Source organism: Heterocephalus glaber, unplaced genomic scaffold (genome assembly GCF_053883595.1).
Source record: "Heterocephalus glaber isolate CG9 unplaced genomic scaffold, H.glaber_assembly_v1.0 deba00001600, whole genome shotgun sequence".
Taxonomy (NCBI): Eukaryota; Metazoa; Chordata; class Mammalia; order Rodentia; family Bathyergidae; genus Heterocephalus; species Heterocephalus glaber.
In genome coordinates, this window is record NW_028258372.1 from 5,489,977 (window position 1) to 5,514,978 (window position 25,002).

The 25,002-nt window shown below is 43.4% G+C and overlaps 1 long non-coding RNA gene and 1 pseudogene across 1 annotated transcript in view; one reads left to right on the forward strand and one right to left on the reverse strand.

Moving 5' to 3' along the window:
- Nucleotides 1-4,101: 4,101 nt before the first annotated feature.
- On the reverse strand, nucleotides 4,102-4,967 carry LOC101725817 (heterogeneous nuclear ribonucleoprotein D-like pseudogene; annotated as a pseudogene).
- Nucleotides 4,968-7,454: 2,487 nt separating this feature from the next.
- LOC110350919 (uncharacterized) overlaps nucleotides 7,455-25,002 on the forward strand; it is a 32,054-nt gene continuing 14,506 nt past the window's right edge. The window contains exon 1 of the long non-coding RNA XR_002397864.2: nucleotides 7,455-7,587. This is a non-coding gene — a long non-coding RNA (uncharacterized LOC110350919). The remainder of the gene's footprint in view (nucleotides 7,588-25,002) is intronic.

Below are 25,002 nucleotides of genomic sequence, written 5' to 3' on the forward strand. Positions count from 1 at the left end.
TAACTCAGACTCAGGACTTCTTTCCACCAGGTTGTAGGCACTCTTGCAGAGTCTGAACCAGACCCAGTTCTTGGGTGAGAAATTCTTGCTGTCCCTCTCCCTGGGTATGATGGTGGATTCAGCAGACAGGTTTGCTGGCATGAAATTATCCACTGAAGACCATAACCTACCTACCTACCTTTCTTTCTTTCTTTCTTTCTTTCTTTCTTTCTTTCTTTCTTTCTTTCTTTCTTTCTCTCTCTCTTTCTTCTTTCTTTCTCTTTCTGTCTTTCTTTTTCTTTCTCTCACTCTCAGAATTTTTTTATTACCTTGAAAATTCTTGCAACAATAGCTCTCAGTTTAAGCATTATCTCATTTTAAGTCGCTTTCCTGTTGCACATCTTAAATAAGGAGCGGTCTGCTGGGCTCACAGTTCCAGTGGATGCAGTCCATGCTTAGCTGGCTGTAAGGTAGAAATATGGTGGAAGGGCATGGCAGAGGAAAGCTGCTCAGCCCACAGCATCCAGGAAGCAGAGAGGAAAGAGAGGAGCTGGGAGAAGAACATACCCTTCCAGGGCACCCCAGAGACCCGTCTTGGCCGACCTGGCCTGCCTCTCATAGCACATTCAGCCGTGAACTCATCAAGGGTTGAGTCCACTGAATACAGGCCCCATGATCCAGTCACCTTCCGACAGCTCCACCTCTGAATATGTGAGACCTGAGAGAACATTCTAGGTCACTGGAACACCTCCTTGCCCCTGGCAAGGGTGTGTCTGTTGTATTCTGATAATGCTGTGTTTTCTCATCATGGTGCTTTGTGTGCTTATAATCAACTAATCCTTAGTGACCCCTTGTTCCATTTTTTGGTCTCCCTAATTTAACTCTAACCCCATGCCTTTGTTGTGATGTGTCCCCAGTACCTAACTACCAGGCAGATAGTAGGTCTTCATGAAGTGTCTGACTGACTGGATGAGTTGGATCATTTTTGTCTGGGCTTTTAGTTTGGATTTTGGCTAAAAATGGTCCCTTTTCTCTCTCCTTCTTCATTAACTCAGCTTGTGTCTGTCTAGCTTCTGACGCTGGGATCTTAATTTTTCTCTGTGTCCTCTCATTCAATTTTTCCCAAGGATCTTCCTTCAGATCAAGGACTATGTCTCTGGCCCTATTCCCTCAACATCTTTAAAAAATCATACATTTTTTAAAAAATAAATTTTATTTTATCCCCACCCCACCCCACCCCTTAGTGGCGCCATGCCTGCCTCCAAAGTGCAAGGTCCTGAGTTCAATCCCCGGTACCAGAAAAAAAAGATTACATGCAAAGTAAATCTTACATGATAATATTTAAAATATGAAGCTTTACCAAAAGCAGAACTTCTGAACACTGCATATCCTGGTTTTTGTTTTCTTTCTTCTAAAGGCTATTTGAACCAATACTGACCCATTTTAATGAATATTGTCATTTGTAATGGCAGCATAGTATTTCATCATATGGAGGTACCATTGTGGGCTTATGCATCCCCCTATACATATACCTTTATTTTTTCTTCTGAGATGGGGGTCTCAGTATGTTTCCCTTGAACTCCTGAGCTCACAAGATCCTCCTGTCTCAGTCTCATGAGTAGCTGGTATGATAACTGTGTGTCACTGCACTCAGCAAAGCATTCCCTTTTGAGGGGCATTTATATTGTTTCTAACTTTTGGGCAGTGTGGGCAAATACCACAAAAAGTATCTTCGTAACATAAATTTGTCAACATCTCTGATTACTTTCTCAGGATACATTTCAGGGACTACACCTGCACATTTTTGAAAGAGTGAAGGCCCATTCATTCCATCCAGATTTGTCCCGTGCATTAAGCTTGCTTCCCACTTGAGCTCTGTTCCTGAGTGTTTTCCTGTTTTCTCTGCATCCACTCCCTCTCCGACTTCCTCTGTCTGAGTTCTTGTGTGTCTGACCGCTTACCAGTTGGCAGCCACACCACTTGGCTTCCATGGCTCCTGCTGTGCCCGGCAAAATGAAACAAATCACCAACAGAACTCAAGAACATCGTGAATGGGGAAAGCTTAAGCTTCGTGTTGATAGATTGTCAGGAAAATTCTTTCTGAGAAGATGAAACCTGGAGAATAAGAAGGAATCAGCTGGGGGCAAGGAGGTGGCTCAGGGGATCAGCACTTGCCTAGCCCCTCAGGAGTGAGGCCCTGGACTCCATCTCCAACACCACAGACAAAGAAAGAAGAAGGAAAACTGGCAAATAAGCTCATGGAAAGAGGCTTGGTGCCATTAGTCTCTGGAGAAGTGCCAGTCAAAAGCACAATGAGATATCACTTCACACCCACTGCGGGGCTATAATTAAAACAAAAGGGTGTAGGGAGGAATAACTAGTGGTTGGCAAGGATTGGTGTGGAGTAATCAGAACCCTGTGCTTGTGGGAATCTAGAATGGTGTGGCTGCTGTGGAAACAATTTGGCAGAGCCTCCAAAAATTAAATCTAAACTTCCCATATAATGCAGCAATTCAACTCCTAGGTGTATATTAGGGAGAGCCAAAAAAACACACATAAGTTTTTACACAAATGTTCCCGGTAGAATTATTCCCCAAAGCCAAAAAAAAGTGGAAACAACTCACATGTCCTTCAGCTGATGCAGAAAGTGGTACCATCACAATGGAATATTATTCATCCATAAACAGGAGTAAGGTTCTGGTACCATGCTACAATATGGATGGGCCCCAAAAACATTACGCTAAGTGAAAGATAGAAAAAGCCACATGTTATGATTTCCTTTATATGAGATGTCCAAAAGAGGACAATCTAGAAAGACAGAAACAGATTAGTACTGGCCACAGACCAGGGTGAGGGGAAATGGGAGTGACTGCTTTTAATGGATATAGGACTTGGGGGAAAGGTGGAGAATGTTCTGGAATTAGATTGTTGTGATGGTTGCGCAACTTTTTCAATATACATTTTATTTATTTATTTATTTTTGGTACCGGGGATCAAACTCGGGACCTTGCTTTTGCAAGACAAGCAGCAGAATCACTAAGCTAAATCCCTGGCCCATCAATATACATTCAAAAGACACCAATTTGGTGCACGCCTGTAATCCCAGCACTCAGGAGGCTGAGGCAGGAGAATCATTCCGAGTTCGAGGTGAGCCTGGGCTACATAGTGAGTTCAAGTCCAGCCTGGACTACATAATGAGACCTTGTCTCAACAAACAAAACAACCCCCCCAAGAAACAAAAAAAAACCCACACCAAATTATACACTTTAAGAGAGTAAAATAAAACAAAAAAAGAGATTAATTTTGCTTTGTGAATTATTATTTTTTAATAGCAAAACATTTGTTGGTACATTTCAGGCTTACATAATGATCACACTCATCATAGGGAATTCGCACCTGCACATGCTACATCCCGCCCCTTTTTTCCCATTCCCCCTCCCCTCAAGCCCCCTCCCCTCCCGAGGTACAAAAGCTTTGTTTCCATTTTTTCCTTCTATTTTCACTTTTTCTTGTCCCTTTCTTCCTTTCTCCCTCCCTGCTCCTTTGTTCCCCATCTCATTTGAACATTTTCTTCCCATTTCCCAATATCTATTATACATTTTAGTCATTATTTCCACTTTCAGTTTCTCATACCAGAGAAACAATTTGGTATTTAAACATGTGTGTCTGATTTATTTCACTTAAGAGTATGGTCTCAAGGTCTATCCATTTAGCTAGAAGTGTCTGAGGCTCATCTTTCATTTTGTTTTCAGATTTCTTTTTTAGTACCAGCGATCAAACTCGGGTCCTTGCGCATGCACAGCAGGTGGTGGAAACCACTGAGCTAAATCCCAGGCCCAATTTTTATTTTGTTTTCAGATTTTTTTAAAAATTTATTTATTTTTTAAATCTTTCTTTTTTAACAATCACATAAGGAAGTATTTATTTGGGCTTTAACATGAAATCATACAAATAAAATTTGTATAAACACAAATCGACACTGAGTCATAACACATAGCAAAGAACAAAGTAAAAACAAAACTAATTGGCAGCTATGTACAGTTGGACACAGTTGTGTCTTGTGCACTAGAAAATCTTCTACAAAATAATCATTAGAGCAAGAGAAGACCAGTCTTCAACATTGTCCTGCAAGATTTCTTTAGCATCTCCTGTTTTCTCCAATGTCATCCTCTTTAGTATGGCTGGTGATTATTTTGGTGATTGCCACCGCCTCGAGATGCCTTGCCGTAAGTGCTCTGTTGACCACTGTAGTCTGCATATCCCTGTCCATATCCATAGTACCCATAGTTATACCCAGCATAATCATATCCGCCATAGCCACTATAGCTTTGATCATCACCATGGGCACTATCGTAATTTCCATATCCTTGATCATGATAGCTACTAAATCCTTGGTTTCAGTTTTGGCCCTGACCTCGGCCTTGACCCCTAGTACCCTCTCGCCCACCAGCTGCAGCACCTCTTCCTCCTTTTTGTTGTTGCTGTTGCTGCCGATATAACTCTTCGGGTTGTGCAACTTTGATTTCACACTTTCCAGAACCCGTTTGATGGTATCTACTTTCTAACAATTTCTTGACTGGCTCGTCATGTGTGTATATGATAAAACAAAATCCTCTCCTTTCATTTGTTTCTGTATCCATGGGAAGTTCAATATTTTCAATCTCTCCAAAGGCTCCGAAATATTCTTTAATTTGTTCTTCAGAAGTCTCTGGGCTCAGTGCACCCACAAAAACCTTTTTAGGGGATTCTTTCCCTTTTAAAGCTTTGGCACTCTTGGGATCTATCAATTTCCCATCTAATTTATGTTCTTTTAGCTCCAAAACCTTATCAACGCTAGCAGCATCTTTGAAAAGCACAAATCCAAACCCTCTTGATCTTCCAGTGACTGGGTCTGTTTTAATTGTGCAGTCTACAATTTCCCCAAATAGAGACAAATATTCTGTCAGCTCTTTCTTGGTTGTATCCCAGCCCAAGCCTCTGATAAACATTTTACTCAACGGCTGGTTGCACAATTTTATGGGCCCCCCAGAGGTGCCCAAAACATGACTTACCCCAAGTCTCGCTCAGCTCACAGCGCAGTGCTGAGCAGCCCGGACACAATAAAGAGGTGGCAGCAGCTGGGGCAAGAGGAGTGGCCACCCCCCACCCACCCCGTGCCTCTGAAGCTCATCTTTCTTTATGGCAGAGTAGTACTCAGTTGTATAAAAAAACCCACATCTTCTTTGTCCATTCATCAGTTAATGGGCATTTGGGCTGTTTCCAAGCTTTAGCTATTACAGACTGTGCTGCTATAGACATGGGTGTGTGCATAACACTGTGGAATGATGCTTTTAATTCTTTTGGGAAGATACCAAGAAGAGGAATAGCTGGGTCAAATGGGACCTCTAGTTTTAGTTCTTTGAGGTATCTCCATACTGATTTCCACAGTAGTTGTACCAGTCTACACTCCCACCAGAAGTGGAGCAGGGTTCCTCTTTCCCCACAGCCCTGCCAGCATTTGCTATTGGTTGATTTCTTGATAGCAGCCATTCTTTCTGGAGTGAGACTGAATCTCAGAGTTGTTTTAATTTGCATTTCACGAATGACCAGTGATGCTGAACATTATTTCATATATTGATTTGCCATCTCTACTTCATTTGAGAAGTGTCTGTTCATTTCAGATGCTTATTTTTAGATCAGGTCTTTAAATTTGGGAGGTCTGATTTTTTTGAGTTCTTTATATATTCTAGATAGTAGTACTTTGCCTGATGAATAGCTGGTAAAATATTTTTTTCCCACTCTGTGGGTTATCTCTTCGTTCTGTTGGTGGTTTCTCTGGCCACGCAAAGACTTTTTAATAAGACAAGGTCCCAGTTATTGATTCTTTGTAGTATTTCCTGTGTGATCGGGGTTTTGCTCATGAAGTCTTTCCCTACTCCTATGCCCTCAAGCATTCTACCTATTCTCTGTTCTGCAAATTATTTTTATTGAGGTGAAATTCATTTGATGTAAAGCCAATTTTAAGGGTATAATTCAGCAGCATTTAGGACATTCACAAAAAATGTGAGGAAAGCTATATTCATGTGTTGTATACGTGGAAAGGAGTTAAATTCCATTTAACTTTTCCCAGGACCTGCAAAAATATTATTGCCAGGAGGTTTATTTTGCTTTCACAGGAAAGAAATTGTGGCATCATAGTATAGGTCTATGTGGAATGATTTTCTGCTGTTATGAATTAAATGACCTTTTATTTTTTATTTTTTAAAAATTCTTTTATTGGTACATTTTAGGTATACAATATGTTTACATTTATCATTGGGTGCTTGTACCTGTACATGATGTATCTTGGTTCTTATTTTTTTCCCCATTACCTGTGTGTCCTTCACCCCCTCCACCCTTCCCTATTTACATAGATTTTGTTTCCATTTTTTTCTTTTCTCATAATTTTTCCTTTCCCTTCTTTCCTTTCCCCTTTCCCTCCCACCACCCCTACACCTTTGGACCTTTTCCTATTTCAAATTATCAATTATTCGTTTTAATCATTTTAATCCTTATTTACACTTTCAGTTTCTCACACTAGAGAAACTATTTGGTATTTACACGTGTGTCCTATTTATTTCACTTAAGAATATGGCCTCAATATGTATCCATTTAGCTATAAATATCTCTAGTATCTCGTTCTTTATGGCTGAGTAGTACTCCATTTTATAAAAAAAACACATCTTCTTTCTCCAGTTTCCAGTTGATGGGCACTTGGGCGGTTTCCAAGCTTTAGCTATTACAAACTGTGCCGCTATAAACATGGGTAAGCATATATCGCTGTGGTATGATTCTTTTAATTGTTTTGGGAAGATACCCAGCAGGGGGATAGCTGGGTCAAATGGGACCTCTAGTCCTAGTTCTTTGAGGTATCTCCATACTGATTTCTAAATGACCTTTTAGATAGCAGAAGTATCAGGGAGAGGCCACTGTGCTGGTCAGCTTCTGGTCACTATAATGAAATACCTGAGGCAATTCACTTACAAAGCAAGTTTATTTTGGCTTACAATCTTGGAGCTTTTGGTGCGTTGGGGCTGTGAGGAGAGAAAGTGCTCCCAACACGAGCCAGGGGTCAGAAGGAGCAAGAGCAAGGTTTCAGGGCCCCAGGACCTCCTCCAGGGCATCAGTGACCTGGGGCCCTGCTCTATGCCTGCATCTCACGTTCCCCCACATCCAACAGAGCCGTTAACCCTTGGGGACTTCGCCATCCACATTGTAGCCATTTCCATCACCAGAAAGAGTACAGCGAGGCCAGTGAGGCCAGTTTATTCTACGAAACACCAGGTGCGCTTTCTCTTTGCCGTTTTTTTTGTTGTTGTTTTGTTTTGTTTTGAGACAGGGTCCGACCCTCTGCTCCAGTCGAGAGGTGCACAGTGAAGAAAGAGGCTGTGCATCCTTCCATCCCTCCATCCAACCATTCGTGCCGGAAGGGATAGCGCCGCGCTGTACGGAAAGCACAGAGGGTCACTGTGAGCAACGGAAACGGGGCTGATTGCTAGGCTGGAGAACGTGGCAGCAGCAAACACGGAAATCCAGTGCGGCTGCCAGGCAGAAAGACTAAAAAAGCAACCACTTTCCTGAGCCTGTGCTGTGAGTTATTTAGAAAGCTCATCATCTAGGAGAGAAAAAGGATCCTGATAAATAAGCCTTTTACGTTTATGTCAAGCGTTCCTAATGTCTGAAAGGCGATTTGAGGGAATTTGCATACTCGGGGGGGGGGCGGTGGCCTCTGTCCCACACAATCCACACATGCATTTCTCAAATTCAATAGGGTCTTAATTTCCAATCACTGGTTTTTTAATGCAAAATTAGTTTACTACAGTGGGTGAATATCAGGTCGGAGAAACCACACAGTCTGTCATTTGCCACCTCGGGTGCACTGTTTCCCATCGACTGTTCCAGATATGACCTGCGTGGGAGGAGAGGGCCACAGCCCAGCCTGGTCCAGCATTGCCTTGCTCTGGTTGTTCGTTTGCTTTTTGTAACAAATTGTCTTTGCTTCCCCCGACCGTTCCCATTTCTGCATCTGTAATATGGGCTTGACAGATGTCACTGAGGAACAGAGTTGTTGGTAGTCTCTGAATTAATTCAAGAAAGTGCACCTAGAGCAAGAGAGGTATACAGTGGACACTTTGCAAATGTTATTTTTATTACTACTACTGCTAAAATGCACACAAATGACAATTCATGTAAGATATTCAGTGCTTTCCATAATCGAATGCTATTTTCAAAATAATCATATCTTTTTGTTTTTGTTTATTTGTTTTTTGAGACAGGGTCTTGCTGCTCTGTAGCCCAGGCTGTTTCTCCTGCCTCAGCCTCCCACATGCTGGGATTACAGGCTTGTACCGCTGCGCCCAGCCTGGTAGAGGTTTTTCTTGATGATTATCAAGTTCTTTGGAGAGAAAAATAAATCTGGGTATTTCAGTGTGTTCGATTTTCATGGTGAAAACTGAAACCGACCAGAAGAATGAGTTGGCTAAATGTAAATCCTTACAAGAGTAACTTCTGCTGGGAAAACTGGGTGTTACTGTGGATCCCAGAGACCCTGAAGGAAGGGTGGGAAAGAGGGTGCAGGTCCAGCCTCACTGACCCACTGTGACTCAGATCTACGAAACCCTTATCAAAGGAATGGAGGTTAGGTTGGGCACAATCCCAACAGATACCGGAAGTAGCCATTGGGTAGGGCTTTCATAGTTCCGTAGGGAGATTCAGATATTGAAAAGAAAATTTGGTGAAATAGAAAAGAATCAAAATAATGATGGGGATAAAATCTCATCTTGTTGGAGAAGGCCCAGTAGAGACAGCATGGCAATCCCGGGAGGGGGATTAGAGAAAATGGTCTAAGGGTAAGCCATCTGTGCCTCAGTTTCCCAGCTATCAGAAGAAAGTAAATGGAGGCAAATTTACCCTCCTGAGCTAAGAAAGGGAAAAAGGAGGAGGTGCTGAAGTTACCTTTAGAAAGGCTCTTGCTGAGTTTCACGTCCGCACATGGCTGCAGTCGTGTGTTTTCTCTTCTGCATTGACCTTGTAGTTGTTTGCTAACTGCTAACCAGGTTTTCATGGACTTCTTGTTGGAACTGAGTTACACGTGTCGATTAACTCCGGGAGCCTTGATGGTGCTTGAGTATTGGATCTTCTGTCCTGGGAACAGGGCAGCCTCTCTCTGTATTGGTCTTTATTGTGCTTCAGGAGAGATTTTTAGTTTTCTTCCTAAAATTTTCCTACATACCTCATTTTGTTCATACTGTTTAGTTGATTTGTTTTTGTTTTTTGAGACTGGGTCTTGGTATGTAGTCCAGGCTGGCTTTGAACTCGTGGCAATCCTCCTGCCTCATCCTCCCAAGTGCTGGAATCATAGGTGTGAGCCATCATGCCTGGCTGTACTATGAAAATATGGATTTCAAATAGAAAAATCTACATGAAAGAGGAGTCCTTCTAAACCCAGTGTGGTGGCGTGTGCCTATAATTCCAGCATTTTGGGAGGCTGAGGCAGGAAGACTTAGCAAGACCATGTCTCAAAAAACAAAGAAAGGGGATGTAGGTCAGTGTGAAGGCCTTGGGCTCAATCCTCAGTATTGACAAAAAAGGGTTGCTTCTACCTTTTATTGTTTTAACTGATGGGTTTCCAATTTGTTACTTATTAGAGTTTCTCTTTATTCTAAGTGCTTCTCATGAGGCCCCCACATATCTCCTTTTGGTCAAAAACCTGTGGCCCCATCTCAATGTAATGTGCATTAATTGGATTAGCGATTAGGAATGAAGTTTGCCTAATCATTAGGACCTGAATGAGCAACTTCCTCTCAGTCTAACATGGCGACCCTGTGACCCAGGAAGGAAGTCATGCAGGGAGCCTAACTTGAAGGCGCCTTCTGAGGTGACAGCGCAGCGCTTCTGGGCTCAGGGCCTTCTGAGGGATCAGAGGCAGAGGAGCAGTCGACCAACCTCCTGCAGGAGGGGCGGAGAGACACGGGCTGAGCTCCCTGGGATGCCCATTCACCTCACAGTTTATGACCCTCTCTGCCTGGGGCTTAGGGTCCAGCTCTGTGGCACAGCATGGGCTTAGCATGCAGAGGCCCTGGGTGCCATCCCAGTATCAGAAAGAACAAAGAAGGAGGGCTGGGGATTTAGGTCAGCAGTGCTGCTGCCTGCCTCGCAAATGTAAGGTCCTGAGTTCGATCCCCGGTACCAAAAAAAAAAAGAGTCTGGTGTGGTGGTGCACACCTGGAATCCCAGCACTAGGGAGGCTGAGGCAGGATGATCGCTGCCAGTCTGAGGCCGAGCTGGGCTACATAGACAGACCCTGTCCAAAACAAACAAACGAACAAACAAACAACAGCAACAACAAAGTTAACAGAGTGGTTCTCTCTCTGAGAGACACGTAGCCAGGCACAATGGTGCGCACCTATATTCTCAGTTACTTGGGAGGCAGAGTCAGAACGATTGCTTGGCCCCAGGAGCCCCAGACCAGCATGGGCAACATGGCAATGCACTTTTTGAAATTAAAAAATAAATAAATAAAAGATAAGTATTTATTTATTCCTTTTTTGTACTGGGGATTAAACTCAGGATCTTACACTTGCGAGGCAGGTGAGTGGCACTGAGCTAAACCCCTGGCCCCAAGTATTTGTTTACTTATTTTTTTCAGACAGGGTATCACTGTGTAATTCAGGCTTGTCCTTGAACTCACTCTGTAGCCTAGGCAGCCTTGAACTTGCTGTAATCCTCCCGAGTGCTAGAATTGCAGGTATGCACCACCACACCTGGCAAAAAAAAGGAGATAAATGTTTAAAAAGCTAAAGTAAAACTCTGCCACAGAGAATAAAGAACAAGCGAAACATATGGAGTGTTCAAAAAAAGAGATGAGGGTGCTTGAACTTAGCCTCACCGTGACACAGCTAAATTAATCACCACCAAGAAATGGCAGCCAGGTGCGTGGTGCACGCTTGTAATCCTAGCACTCAGGAGGCTGAGGCAGGAGGATGGATGTGAGTGCAAGGCCAGCCTGGGCTGCATAGGGAGATCCTGTCTCGAAAGAAAGAAAGAGAGAGAGAGAGAGAGAGAAAGAAAGAAAGAAAGAAAGAAAGAAAGAAAGAAAGAAAGAAAGAAAGAAAGAAAGAAAGAAAGAAAGAAAGGCAGACAGAAAGAAAGAAAGGCAGGCAGGCAGCCAGGCAGGCAGCCAGGCAGGCAGACAGACAGACAGAAAGAAAGAAAGAAAGAGAGAGAGAGAGAAAGAAGAAAGAAAAAGAGAAAGAAAGAAAGGGCTCAGCCTTAATGTGCCGTCTTTGTCGAGACTTGCTGGGGCCATTTCTTCTGGCTTTTCTAACTGTGCCATCCCTCTCCGTGAAGAACTCTTTTAACTCCAAGCAGCAGCTCCACATTTATCTGTAGTGTTTCAGGATCTCAAGCAAAATTTTCACTCTTTTCTTAGTACGTGTTTGCAGTGCGTGGTGCTTACCCTCATCTCAGGGTGCAGCTGAATTCTCTTCGTTCCCCTCTCCTCCACCCTCCCCTCTCCCTCCATCTCTGAATCCCCTTCCCATTTGCAAAACATCTATCTCTCTGTTTCCTATTGTCTTTTATTTTTAAAATTGTTTATACTTTGTGCTTCTCACATGAGAGAAATTCTGTGATGATATTGAAGCTTGTGTGTCTGATTTATTTCACTTAACATTACGGTCTCAAGGTCCATCCATTTTCCTACAAATGATTCAAATGCACCCTTCTTTATAGCAGAGCAGTACACCATTGTATATAAATACAGTATCACGTTTTCTTTATCCAGCCATCTACTGATGGACATATAGGCTACTTCTAAGGTTTAGCTATTGTGAGTGTGCTGGCACAAACATGGGTGTGTGTGTATCGTTGTATTACGATGTTTTAAATTCTTTGGGGAAGATACCAAGAAGGGGAATAGCTGGGTTGAGTAGAATGTCTAGTGTTAGTTTTTTGAGCCATCTCCATACTGATTTCCACAGTGGTTGCCAGCATTTGTTTTGTTTTTTGTTTGTTTTTTTTAAATGGTAACCATTCTTTCTGGAGTAGATGGAATCACAATGTTGTTTTAATTTGCATTTCTCTAATGACTGGAGATGTTGAACATTTTTTTCATGTATTTATTGGCCATTTGTTTTTTGGGTTTTTTTGTTTTGTTTTTTTTGTTTTTGGTACCAGGGATCGAACTCGGGTCCTTGCGCTTGGAAGACAAGTGACAGAACCACTGAGCTAAATCCCCGGCCCTTTATTGGCCATTTGTACTTCTTCTGAGAAGGGTCTCTTCATTTCACTTGCCCATTTATTGATTGGGTTTTCTATTTGGAGAGGGGTCTGATTTTATGAGTTCTTTGTAAATTCTTTTTTTTTTTTTAGTTCTTTGTAAATTCTATTTCCTGTCCCAGTGCTCAGGAGGCTGAGGCCGGAGGATCACAGCAAGTTTGAGACCAGCCTAAGCTGCATAGTGAGTTCGAGGCCAGCCTGAAATACATAGTGAGACCTTGTTTCAAAAGAACAACAACAACAAAATAATACTTCTATGAAAGAGAGGGCATTGTATAGCTACAGCTACTTATTGCTGTTATTACTTAGAAATTCTCTAAAATTGGGGGCATGTGGTGCACAGCCTCACAAATGTTGGGGCAACAACTCTACCACTATGCTACACTAACCATAGCCCTAAAACTCGGCTCTCAAAATTTTGGAAAGGGAGAGAAACCCGAACGACTCATCCCCCTGCACCCCTAGCCCTGGGGGTTGAACTCAGGGCCTTCCCAGTGTGCTCTATCCCAGCCCTTTTAAAATTTTTTATTTTAAGATAGCATCTCTCTGAGTTGCTAAATTGCCCAGGCTGGGCTGGAACTTGTGCTACTCCTGCCTCAGCCTCCCGGAGCCCTAGGATTCTAGATGTGTGCAGGAGCAGGCCTGGGGCCTCTGTCCCTTCTTCGATATAGTGAAGGTTTTGGAGCATGAGTTTCCAAGACTCCTTCCAGCTCTCAAAGCTCCTTCACATGAAAGTATCCCATGCAGACCTAACCAGCACAGAGCGCAGTACCCCAGCTCTGCCGCAACTGGAAACATTTCTGGCTCAGACATTATCAGGTACAGAACAGTGCCCTGTACTCGTATGCATAAAGATCAATCTATCTGTTTATTCCAAAATTACCTTATTCAGCACAAACAGCATCTACTTACGAATAATTAACACCAAATTATTTTTATTTATTTATTTATTTATTGGTACCCAGGATCGAATTTGGGTCCTTGCTCTTGCGCAGCAGGCCGCGAAACCACTGAACTAAATCCCTGGCTTTTTAAAAAAAAAAAAATTTTTTTTTAACACCAAATTATTTTAAAGGCATCTAAAATAATTGTCATATTCGTTTTTGCAACATCAGCATGATACGTTAACTTCTTGGGCTGGAAAGTGTAGCTCAGTGGTAGAGTGCTTACCTAGCATGTGTTTGGCCTGGGTTCCATCCCCAGAACTGCCAAAAAAAAAAAAAAGAAAGACAAAAACCTCCAAATTTAAAACAAAAGAAAGGGCCAGTCATGATGGTGCACGCCTGTAATCCCAGCACTTGGGAGGCTGAGGCAGGAGGATCCCTGTGAGTTTGTGGCCAGCCTTGGCTACCTAGTGAGTTCAAAGGCAGCATGAACTGCATAGTGAGACCCTGGCTCAAAAAACAACAACCCCACCCAAAAAATAAGAAAAAGAAGAAAAGAAAACTGATTCATTGTAGAGAAGGATGATACGTTATATCAAGCCCAGTGTCTCCCTCTCTCTCTCTCTCTCTCTCTCTCTCTCTCTCTCTCTCTCTCTCTCTTTGGAGGGAGGGCAGGTCTTGCTCTGTAGTTCAGGCTGGCTTGAACTTGAGCTAGCCCAGTCTGGGCTGGAACTTGAGGTGGCCCCTGCCTCAGTTTCCTGAGTGCTGGTACTATAGGTATGTGCTACCATGCTGAGCAAGCCCAGTGTCTCACTTCTCCACTTAAGGCTTAATTCTCTCTCTCTCTCTCTCTCTCCCCCCTCTCTCTCCATATATATATATATATATATATATATATATATATATATATATATATATATATGGGGGAGGGTGAGACAGAGTCTTGCTACACAGTCCAAACTAGTCTTGAACTCACTATATAGCCCAAGTTAGCTTGTGACGATCCTCCTGCCTCAGCCTCCCAAGTGCTGGGATTACAGGCATGTGCCACCACACCCGGCTTCTCCTTATATTTGTTTTAAAAAGACAAGTTTTCTTTCTCCAGGTGGGACATGCCTTTCTCCCACAGTCTGCGCAGCAGGGCTGAAAGTCTCCCTGCTTTCTTTTGAGTTGTGTTCTGTGATTCTCAGCAGCGCCTATTGCTTATAACACAGGTGAGTTCAGCTGAACTGTGAGCCTTTGGTCTATTCATCGAAACCAGCTAAGTGCATCCCAGTCCCGGCAGCGTACTAGGACACTAGAAGCAAAGAAAGACGTGGGGTGGCTGTGACCTTGAGATGCTCACCACCTGCTCATTGCATGGGAGCAGCTGGAAACCACATGCAGCACACTGAAGTCAAGACAAGAACGAGATTTCATGAATGATGAGTTTTTAAAAAACTTCCGTAGCAACAATTGCTTATGAAACAGATTTGAAACTTTCATAATCACTGAATTGGTTTGAAGCCGAGCCCTAGAAATATCCCTTTGTGGCTGTCAAAACAAGTTAAAACACAAGACAATGAGCGTCCTGGAGTAATCGATGATACTTTGGTTAAGTAGCACTGAGAGTGAACTAAAGACAAAAGCATGGAAATGACAGCTGGGCCCCCAGGGCTGGGTTTGGACCCTGTACCTCCCGGGAGCTCCGCCTCAGGACAAGGTGCTCTCCCTGGAGGGCCCTCCAGCTGCCTCACACCTCCACCCTTCCCCGTGGTAAGGAAAGTCTCTCTGTAAAGTTTGGATCCTACTTCGTTGGGAGCTGTCAGTGGGAATATCTGTGATCCCACGCGGTGAATGTCAGGCTGGGGACAATTATTCCACCTGAGCTGGGAAACCAGGAGACCACCGTTCTGCCTTTCATCTGGCACACGAAAGAGCCGAGTCAGAAAGCTCAGACTTAGCTCCAGGGTGAACCGCACTGTAAATTTGTTTTTTGTTTTTGTTTTTGTTTTTGGTACCGGGCATCAAACTCAGGACCTTGTGCTTCTGAGGCAAGCAGTGGAACCACTGAGCTAAATCCCCAGCCCTGCCTCCCCCCACTGTAAGTTTTAAAAAGAGTGGGGAAAATGGCCAGGTGTGGTGGCGCACGCCTGTGATCCCAACACTCAGGAGGCTGAGGCAGGAGGATCACTGAGAGTTTGAGGCCAGCCTGGGTGACTTAGCGAGTTCAAGGCCAGCCTGAACTACTTAGCTGGATGCTATGTCAAAGAAAAAGAAAAAAAAATTGCTGGGGGTGTGGCTCAATGCGAGGCCAGGCTTCCACTGCAGCACAGGTGTAGGGGGACATCCCACAGCTCGTGCAGAACGCAACATTCAAAGCCCTATATGGTCTGTAATTTCCGTTTTCATACTAAGAGAAATTCTCACTGGGGAGTGTGATGGTTTATAACTCGAGGGTCCCCATTGATGTTTGGGACTGTTTCAGCCCATGCATCTATAACAAGTGTCCCATGCCTAATGATTTGTTTGTTTTGTTTGTTTGGTTTTTTTTTTGAGACATGGCCTCACTGTGCCATTCATTCTGGTCTTGAACCCACTGTGTAGCCCAGGCTGGCCTTGAACTCAGGGCAATCCTCCTGCCTCAGCCTACCGAGTGCTGGGATCACAGATGTGTGCCACCACACCTAGCTGTCTGGACTTTATTTGGATCCTGACTTTAAAACATTAAAGATAAAACGGTTTTTTTGAGACAAGATTTCTATGTTGTCTAGGCTGGTCACAGACTCATGAGCTCAAATGATCTTCCTGCCTTAGCCTCCCCAGCAGCTGTGATTACAGGTGTCACCATCACACCTGTCTTGTATTCCCTGTTTTTCCTTTCCTTTCTCTTCTTTTCTTTTTTTTCTTTCCTTCCTTCCTTTCTTCCTTCCTTCCTTCCTTTCTTTCTTTCTTTCTTTCTTTCTTTCTTTCTTTCTTTCTTTCTTTCTTTCTTTCTTTCTTTCTTTCTTTCTTTTTTGTGATGGTACTGGGAATTGACCCCAGGGCCTTTGTCACAGGGAGCTACATCCACAGCCCTTTTTAATTTTTTATTTTCAGGCAGGGCCTTGCTAAGTCACAAAATTGCCCAGGCTGGGCTCTAATTTGTGATCCTCCTGCTTCAGCCTCCCAGAGTGCTGGGTCACAACCTGATAAAGGACACAGCCAGCCCAAATTTGGGAGTCTGGGCAGGACGTCCTGGAGTAACTCCAAAGGAGAATCTGAGTCCAGTGTACTGAGACAGGCTCAGCTGGGGTGACAGAAAAGCAGGGTCACGAGATTGAGGGGGGCGAGAAAGGCTGAGCAGTGGCTATAGCAACAGTTGCTGTGACCTAGCATTGGGGCAGGTGCGTCTCATCTTAGCAGAGGCTGCACTGCACTGGGGCTCAGGCAGGCGGGGGGCTTCGGATGTAGGAACAGGTGTGATTGTTCTCCAAGCCCAGGAATTTGGCGGCAACAGATGGGGGTCAGACCTATCAGATGACAGTGATGGCTACACAACATTACAAATGTACCTCAAACCACTGAACTGTATATTTAAAATTAGGTAGGGTGGGTGAGATGGTACACACCTACAGTCCCAGAATTTTGGGCTGGGTGTGGTGCCCCATGCTTATAATCCCAGCACTAAGGAGGCTGAGGCAGGAGGATCACCAGTTTGAATCCAGCCTGGGCAATTTAGTGATTTCGTCAGACCCTGTCTCAAAATAAAGAATAAAAAGGGCTGGAGATGTAGCAAAGGCCTTGAGTTCAAGCCCCAGTACTGCTCCCCGAAAAGGTTATGATGCTAAATTCTATGTGTATTTTACCACAAGAAAAATAATAAATTCAAAAATAATGTATGAGAAAAATCAAGGAAATTTGAACACTGGCTGGCCTTTTGGTGATATGAAGGAATTATAAAATTTCTTCAAGGTAGTAATATGATTGTGGTTATGTTTGAAAAGATTTCTTATAGGGGGCTGGGCGTAGTGGCACAGGTCTGTAATCCCAGCTACTGGAGAGGCTGAGACAGGGGGATGGAAAGTTGGAATCTAGTCTGGGCTGGGTTGTAGCTGAGTGGTGAATCACCCCAGGTCAAATCCAGCATCACAAAAAAGGGGAGAAGGATCCCTAATATTTTAAAGATATCTACTGTTATGTTGTAAATGAAATTATACTTGCAGTTTGTTTCAAAATAATCTGGTTAGAGTAGGGAGAGTAAGCATGTGTGGTCTGATGAAGTAAAATTAGCCCTATGTTGACAATTATTAAACTGAGTGGTGAGCCCGTGGCTAGGGCTCAATCTCATCCTCTAGGTTCATTCTCTCCAGTGTTACATATGTATGTTTGAAAATTACAAAAAAAAATGTTTAAAATATATTTTTATTTATTTCCATTAAGTTTATCGGTACATTTTAGGTATGCAGTACAGTTAGATTCATTGTTGAGATCTTGCATCTTTACATGAGTCTCTTGGTCCCCTGGGAGGCCGGGGAATGGGGATAAAATGGATTTAAATGCCGATTGCCTTAGAAAGAAGGCAAAGAGGAACTGATTGTTTCTGAACCGCACCGCGTCCACGTATAAAGTCTTGCCTAATCAGAAATGCGTTAGCCACCTGCCGGCCACGGGGGCCAGTCAGGGGACTGACTGCCCATGACAAAACAAAGTGCAGTCCTATCTTAAACGATACAGCCGGGCGTGCTAGGTGCTTTGCACATAGGTAACTCTTTTGCTTCTGCGACGACCTTATGAGATCGGCACCGTTGCTGTAGCGCTCATTTCACAAGCGGAAGAACTGAGGTTCAGACAAACCACTCATGTGACAAGCAGCGGGGCAGGCCTCAAGCCGTTTGATTTGGCCCTGGGCCCCTACTTTTTATGTTTTTTCACTGCTGGGGATGGAACCCAAGGCCTGGCACCTGCTAGGCCCAGCTGTACCACCGAGCCGCAGCCCCACCCCTGACAAACACGGACTGAGTGATGCAAGAGGCAAGCTCTCCCTCAGAGAGGCTGGGTCATGGTGGGGAACAAAGGGGTTTGTTGGTTTTTGACTTCCAGTAACTTCTGGTCTCCGAGGCCCAGTCTCTGAGGAGCTGCATAGGAGTTATGGGGTTAAATTTAACCATTCAGGCTACCTTGTGGCTGCTTCCTTGTTTCGAGTTGAGTTGGAAGGGGCACTGGGGCAGCAGCCCAAGAAGAGCTTTGCTGTGCCTTCAGTTTTTAGAGGGAAAACTCTGAAGATCCTACTACTGGATCCTACTACTTCACAATATGAACTTCTAGCCCTGGAGTGAGTGGGTCCCTGTTCCCAGGACATTTTCTTACTGCTGGGACAAAATACTCAACACCCATAAGGTAAAGGAGGAGAGGTTTATTTTGGCTCAGAGTTTGTTGAGGTTTCAGTCCATAGTCAGCTGGTTCCAAGACAAGGTGGCATAGCAGAGGGGCATGGCGGAGGAGAAACAGCTCATGGGATGTCAGCTGGAGGCTGCAAGGGATCAAGGGAGGAGGAGGGATATACAGACCCCCCAGGCCACACCTCCACTGATCTACCTCTTCAACACTGGGCTTTACCTCCCACATCACACCTTGCTGTAAACTCCTCAGTGAGCTAATCAATCCACTGTCACACACCCATGATCATGGGCACCTCCCAAAAGCTCCACCTATGAGCGCATGGGGCTTTAAGGGGACATCTAGATACAAACCATAACTGACGTCAGGCTCATTCCAGTTCTAGAATCTTCTCTTCGGCTAGATGCTGTTCAGCTCTCATGCCATCTCTGCTTCAGCTGTCAGCAAGCCCCTCTTCTCTGAACTCCATGCCTTTACTGGTTGCACTGATTGATTTAGTACCGAATGATCTACACAGCTCAATTGTTTGTAATGATTTTGTTGTGGATATCTTGCTTCTTAAATTATAAATATTTGCAGGATAGAGATTTGGTCTTCTACTTCACTTATATTCCCCAACCTTGGAGTAGGTGCTAAGTATTAAATGAGTAAATTGTATTTCCAATATGGCTCATGTCAGGTGGCAATACTTAGAATGATGAAGGCCAAAGGCTTGCTCTCTCCCTAGTTGTATGTCAGAAGGTGAGTTATTTACGTCATTTATGCTGTAGATTTTTTATGTGTAAAATAGGGCTAAGCATTTCTAATTCATGCAGGTAGGGTGCTTGGCACAAGCCTAGTACACAGCAAGTGTTCACTGTATGTGAGCAGCTAATTTTTTCATTATTATTACCAAATGCCCTTAACGTACAGTTGTGTTGACAAACCAGGGCATTTTTCCTACACGTGAAATCAAATGAAGACAGAAAGTTGCTTGGTCAGTGATTTAGTTGGCTGCAGAGGCTGAGGGTTGGGGTAGAACAAGGTCATTAAAATTGGACCAGAATTCACATCTCACCTCCCACACTGGCTGTGAGATTTTGGCTTTTATGTTTCTTTGCACATTTGAAATAATTAGTATCCCAGTGGACTGTTTGACCCAATACAATCAATATAAAAGCACCTGGCCCAGAGCTTTACACACAGTGGAACTTTGATTGATGGGTTATTAAGCCTGCAGTGTCTCTCCCTGTAGAGACCATGTTTGCTTAGTAGATGAGAGCTTAGTGGTTGCTCATTGGCTCCTCTTTTCTACAAAGCTCTAGTCCTCTAGACTCACTGTAAAACCTTCATCCCTCTGAATTCTTCATTTTTAGCTACAGCACCTTCTGTGATATGTCCCCAGGGTTAGATGGTTATAGCACATGGCAGGCCCTTATGACAATTAAGAGAGAGGGTCAACCTGATTGGCTTGGGAGCCTCGCAGGGGATTAGTAAAGCACACCTCTGGTGTGTCTGGGGTGTCAGGGTGACATGACCTTGGGTACCATGTAGGGTTCCTGGCCCTTCCTCTCTGGCACTGTTCTCCTGCTCTGCTTCCTGGCTGCCATGAACTAAGCAGCTGTGCTCTGTCATTCCCTTCCACCATGATTGGCCTTGGAGCTCGCTGACCATGAACTGAATTCTCTGAAACTGTAAGCTAAATAAATCTCTCCTCCTTTGAGTTGTGCCAGGTATTTTGTCAAGCAAAAAGAAAGCTGACTTGCCAGGCATGGTAGCACACACCTGTAATCCCAGCACTCACAAGGCTGAGGAAGGAAGATCTTAGTAACTTTTCTCAGTTCATCAAAGCTTTACACTTGATCTTAGCCAAAAGGCCGAGAAGCGATCATCAAAGCTTTAATCTACTTACTAGTGATATCACCAAGTACATTTTCAGTGCTTCTTAACATTGCACTCAGAGGATCAGATTCAGATTCACCTCAGTGTTGCTTTGTTCCATCCACTGGTCAGCTTTTAAAAAAAATTATTTTATTTAAAAAAATTTTTAAATAAATTTTAGTTTATCCCACCCCCCCCATCTCCCTCCCCTCCCTATGTACAAAAGCTTTGTTTCCATTTTTTTCCTTCTATTTTTACTTTTTTTTTCTTGGCGCTTCCTTCCTTTCTCCCCACTGGTCTGCTTTTGAATCACATAAGGGAAAAGACATCCCAATCTGGGTGAAGGATATTTTTGAATAGGTTGAAGAAGACCAAGTGAATAGTTCTTAATCAGAGCCAAGAGCACAAGATGGGGGGAAAAATCATGGACTAGATAGAAAGGGTGGAGACAGATTGTAGAGAAGCTTTAGGGTCAGGCTGAAGAATCTGACTTGACACAGCAGGCAATTGGAAAAGTCAGGGATTGTTTGTGGGATTTATAATAAATTTTAAATTTAATTGGGATGCGTTAAATCATCAGTTTGTATACTAGAGTCATTAGACTTAATAGTGAAAAATAGGTATGTCCTGTCCCACTCCCAATAAACCCCAATTTCCATGGCCCCGAGGCAATCAGGATCAACCTGTAGAACCTTTTGGTTACTTGCATCCCACTGTTTCCTTTACAGAGGGTGATTCAACACTGGTTCCCTCATCTGCCCCCATCTTCCTTTTTAAAAATGTATTTATTTATTTTTGAGACAAGATCTTGCTGTGTAGCCCAGCTGGCCTCGAATGTGTGGCAATCCTCCTGCTTCAGTCATCTTTCTAATATATAGTTCGCATCTAATTACATTTTCTTTCTTATACAATTTTTTTATTTTTCTATCCATTTTTTATTGTTATTTTACTTATTTATTTATTTATTTATTTTTTTGGTACCAGGGATCAGTCAGGACTTTGCACTGCCAGGCAGGCGGGGTGCCACTGAACTACATCCCTGGCACTATTTATTTATTTTTGAGTTAGGATCTCTCTGTGTAGCTCAGGTTTGCCTTGAACTCACTATGTAGCCCAGGCTCGTGAGAATTCTCCTGCCTTAGCCTCCTGAGTGCTGGGATTACAGGCATGTGCCAGGTCGCCTAGCTGTTCTTAACTTTTTTTTCTTTTCTTTTTGAGGCAGGGTTTGGCTTTGTAGTTCAGGCTGGCCCTGAACTCACTATGTAGCCCAGGCTGGCCTCAAACTTGCAGCAATCCTCCTGTCTCAGCCTCTCAAGTGCTGGGATTACAGGTGTGCACCCCCTCCCCCAGCCTGTTCTTAACTTTTGATGTTTAATTTTTTTTAAGTTTGTGCTTTAACATATTTTTCTTCACTTGATCTTAGCCAAAAGGCCGAGAAATGATAACATATTTTTCTTGAGTAATTATTGCTTCACTATTTTATCTACCCTAAATACTCAAATAAAAATATAAGCTGATCAAAGATATGAATCACCTATTGATGATCTTTTTTTTTTCCTTGGTCACTGGGAGGGGCAGAGTGTATCTCCCAGGGGATTGTGGGACCTTGGCACCTACAAAGGTCCACCCAATCATGAACTGGAACTTGTAAAGCCATGAGCCAAAAGAGACCTTGCCTCTCTTTCTTTCTTTTTTTTTGGTAGGGGGGATCGAACTCGGGTCCTTGCGCTTGTGCAACAGGCGGTGAAACCGCTGAGCTAAATTCCGCCTGAGAACTTGCCTCTCTATCAGCTGCACACCTGTGTCCTCCAGCACTTGGAAATGTTCTTGACCTTTCTTCTGGGTGGAATTTCCTGTTTTCTGGATCTCAGGCCTTCCTCTTTGTTTTTTTTTTTTGGTACCAGGGATCAAACTCAGGACCTTGCACCTGCAAGGCAGACAGCAGACCCACTGAGCTAAATCTCTGGCCCCCTTCCTCTTTGTTTTTGGTGGGATACATCTTCCAGGAACTTGTTGGAAAAAAGCAGGGACCAAATAAAATTTTTGCTGTGCAAGAGCCCAGCAGAAAAAAAATTTTTTTTTTTTGTACTGGGGATCGAACTCGGGACCTTTCACTTTTGAGGCAGGCAGTGGAGCTACTGAGCTAAATTCCAGGCCCTAGAAAATGTTTTTATTTTACTCCCTTCTACAGGCTGGGAATGTGAGTTTAGTTGGAAAATCATGTTTCCTCTGAATTTGGCATCTCTCCATTTCTTATATTGAAAAAAATTAACGCTGGTTTTAGGCCATCATAGAGCATATGGCTGTCATTCCAGTTCTGAGCCTTGTGTATTGGAGTCCTCAGCCTTGAGTCCCAATCGCCTGCCTAGGGCTATGACACAAGATTGAAGAAAGACACAGAAACAAGACTTAGACAGGATATAGGGAACTCAGATGGCCCAAGCTGAACTGGCACCAAAGACACCAGGGACCCAAGATCTCCAGTATTTATTGATTACAAGTGTGAGGAGAACAGGAGAAACAGGGCAGGGTGTATGTGAGACATCTGACAATAGTGTGTGAGGCATCTGGCGATAGCAGTTATCACAGCAAGCCTTGTAAAAGGGGGGCAAGGCATTCCTGCACAAGGAACAAAGGGTGACCAAGACTGGGTCGTAATTAACCAGTAACCCATCAGGTCAGTGGGGGGAGGCCGTAATTCAGGGAAAGGAATTTAGTTGGAGCCATACTGTCCTCGGCCGTGATATTATCTCTTTTGGGAGACCTGAAATTTCACACACCAGGACTTAGATCTCTGAGGCAGCCACTGGCGGGGAAGCTGTACTAGCCCTTGTGCCATTCAACATGCTCCTGAGTCACATGGGCTTCAGTCAGACTCCTAATATAACACAGCCAAATTACGGGGAACCAAGAAGCCTGTGCCACTTATAGCCTGCCAGTAAACTTGGCAGGGGGTCAGCTCCACTTGTGTGACCTACTTCATCTCTCCAGAAATGTACAGAATCTCCCTATACAATGGTATTATATAGGCTGAAGGTGAAGTGCAGTGGTAGAATGTGTACTTAGCTTTCACAGGCCCTGGGCTCAATCACTGGCATCAAGGAGAAAAAAGAAAGTTTTTTTTTATGATAAAAGTTTTTTGAAAATTATGAAGCTAGGTGTGATGGCACACACCAGCAATCCCAATACTTGAGAGGCTGAGGTCGTAGGATCACCATAAGTCTGAGGTCAGACTGGGATACATAGCAAAATCTTGTCTCAAAAACAAACAACCCCAAATAATGATGATGATGATAATAATGATATGAGTAGCTACCTCGCTGGATTAGTGCTTTAATTCTAAATGTTAAATCAATTAATATATCAAAAACCTCTATGGCAGTCTCTGACATGTAGTAAATTTTATGTGTTTGCTATTACTTTTTCTCATTTGTGTGGGATTTGAGGAGAGATAGGATAAAGGGCTATCTATGTTCAAACTGCCTTTTGTAACAAGGATCATGGAAGTTCATAGTTAAAACTTTTTCCATAGTATTTTTGTTTGTTCTTTGAGATAAGGTCTTGTTATGTAGTCTGGGCTGGCCTCAAACTGGTGGTGATCATTCTGCCTCAGTCTCCTGAATACTAGGATTACAGGTGTGCACCACCATGTCTGGCTTTCTCATTGCACTTTTATGGCACTTATCTTCTTCTGAGACTGAAAAAATAAACAAAAAGTAAAATGATTTAATAAACCATCACTAAGGGTTTTCTTTTCTTTTCTTTTTTTTTTTTTTTTGTGGTACTAAGGATAGATCCCAGGGCCTTAGCATAGAACTACATCCCCAGCCCTTCCTTTCTTCCTTCCTTCCTGTTTTGAGACAGGGACTGGCTAACTCACAAAGTTGCCCAGGCTGGGTACAAATTTGGAACCCTCCTGCCTCAGCCTCTCAGAGTACAGGGATTGCAGGGATACACCACCATGCTGGCCTACTAAGGGACACTGATTAGGGCACTGTCCCTATGGACTGAGTTGGTAGACTAGCTACTGTATTTCCCTGAAAATAAGACTGGGTCTTGTATTAATTTTTGCTCCAAATGATGCAATAGCACTTATTTTCAGAGGATGTCTTACTTTTTCATGTACAACAATCTACATTTATACATGTATAAAAATCTACACTTGCTCCCAGTGCTCAGGAGGCTGAGGCAAGAGGACTGCTGAGAGTCCAAGGCCAGCCTGAACTAGAAAGGGAGACCCTGTCTCAAAAAAAAAAAATCTACAGTTGTTGTTCAAATGAGAAGAGAAACAAGGGAGGGAGGAGGGGGAAAGGAAAGACAGGACAAGGAAAAAATTGAAACAAAGCTTTTGTAAACAAAGAGAGGAAGAGGGGTTGAAGGGAGGGGAGGGAAATGGGGAAAAAAGAATTAAGATATATCGTGGGGCCAGGGATTTAGCTCAGTGGTTCCACCTCCTGCCTCACAAGCGCAAGTTCCTGAGTTTGATCTCTGGTACCTAAAAAAAAAAAAAGTTATATCGTGTACAGGTACAAATTCCATATGGTGAATGTGTATGTATATCTGAAATGTACAAATTTAAAAGATTAACAACAACAACAACTCCGCCAAAGCTACATTTATTCAT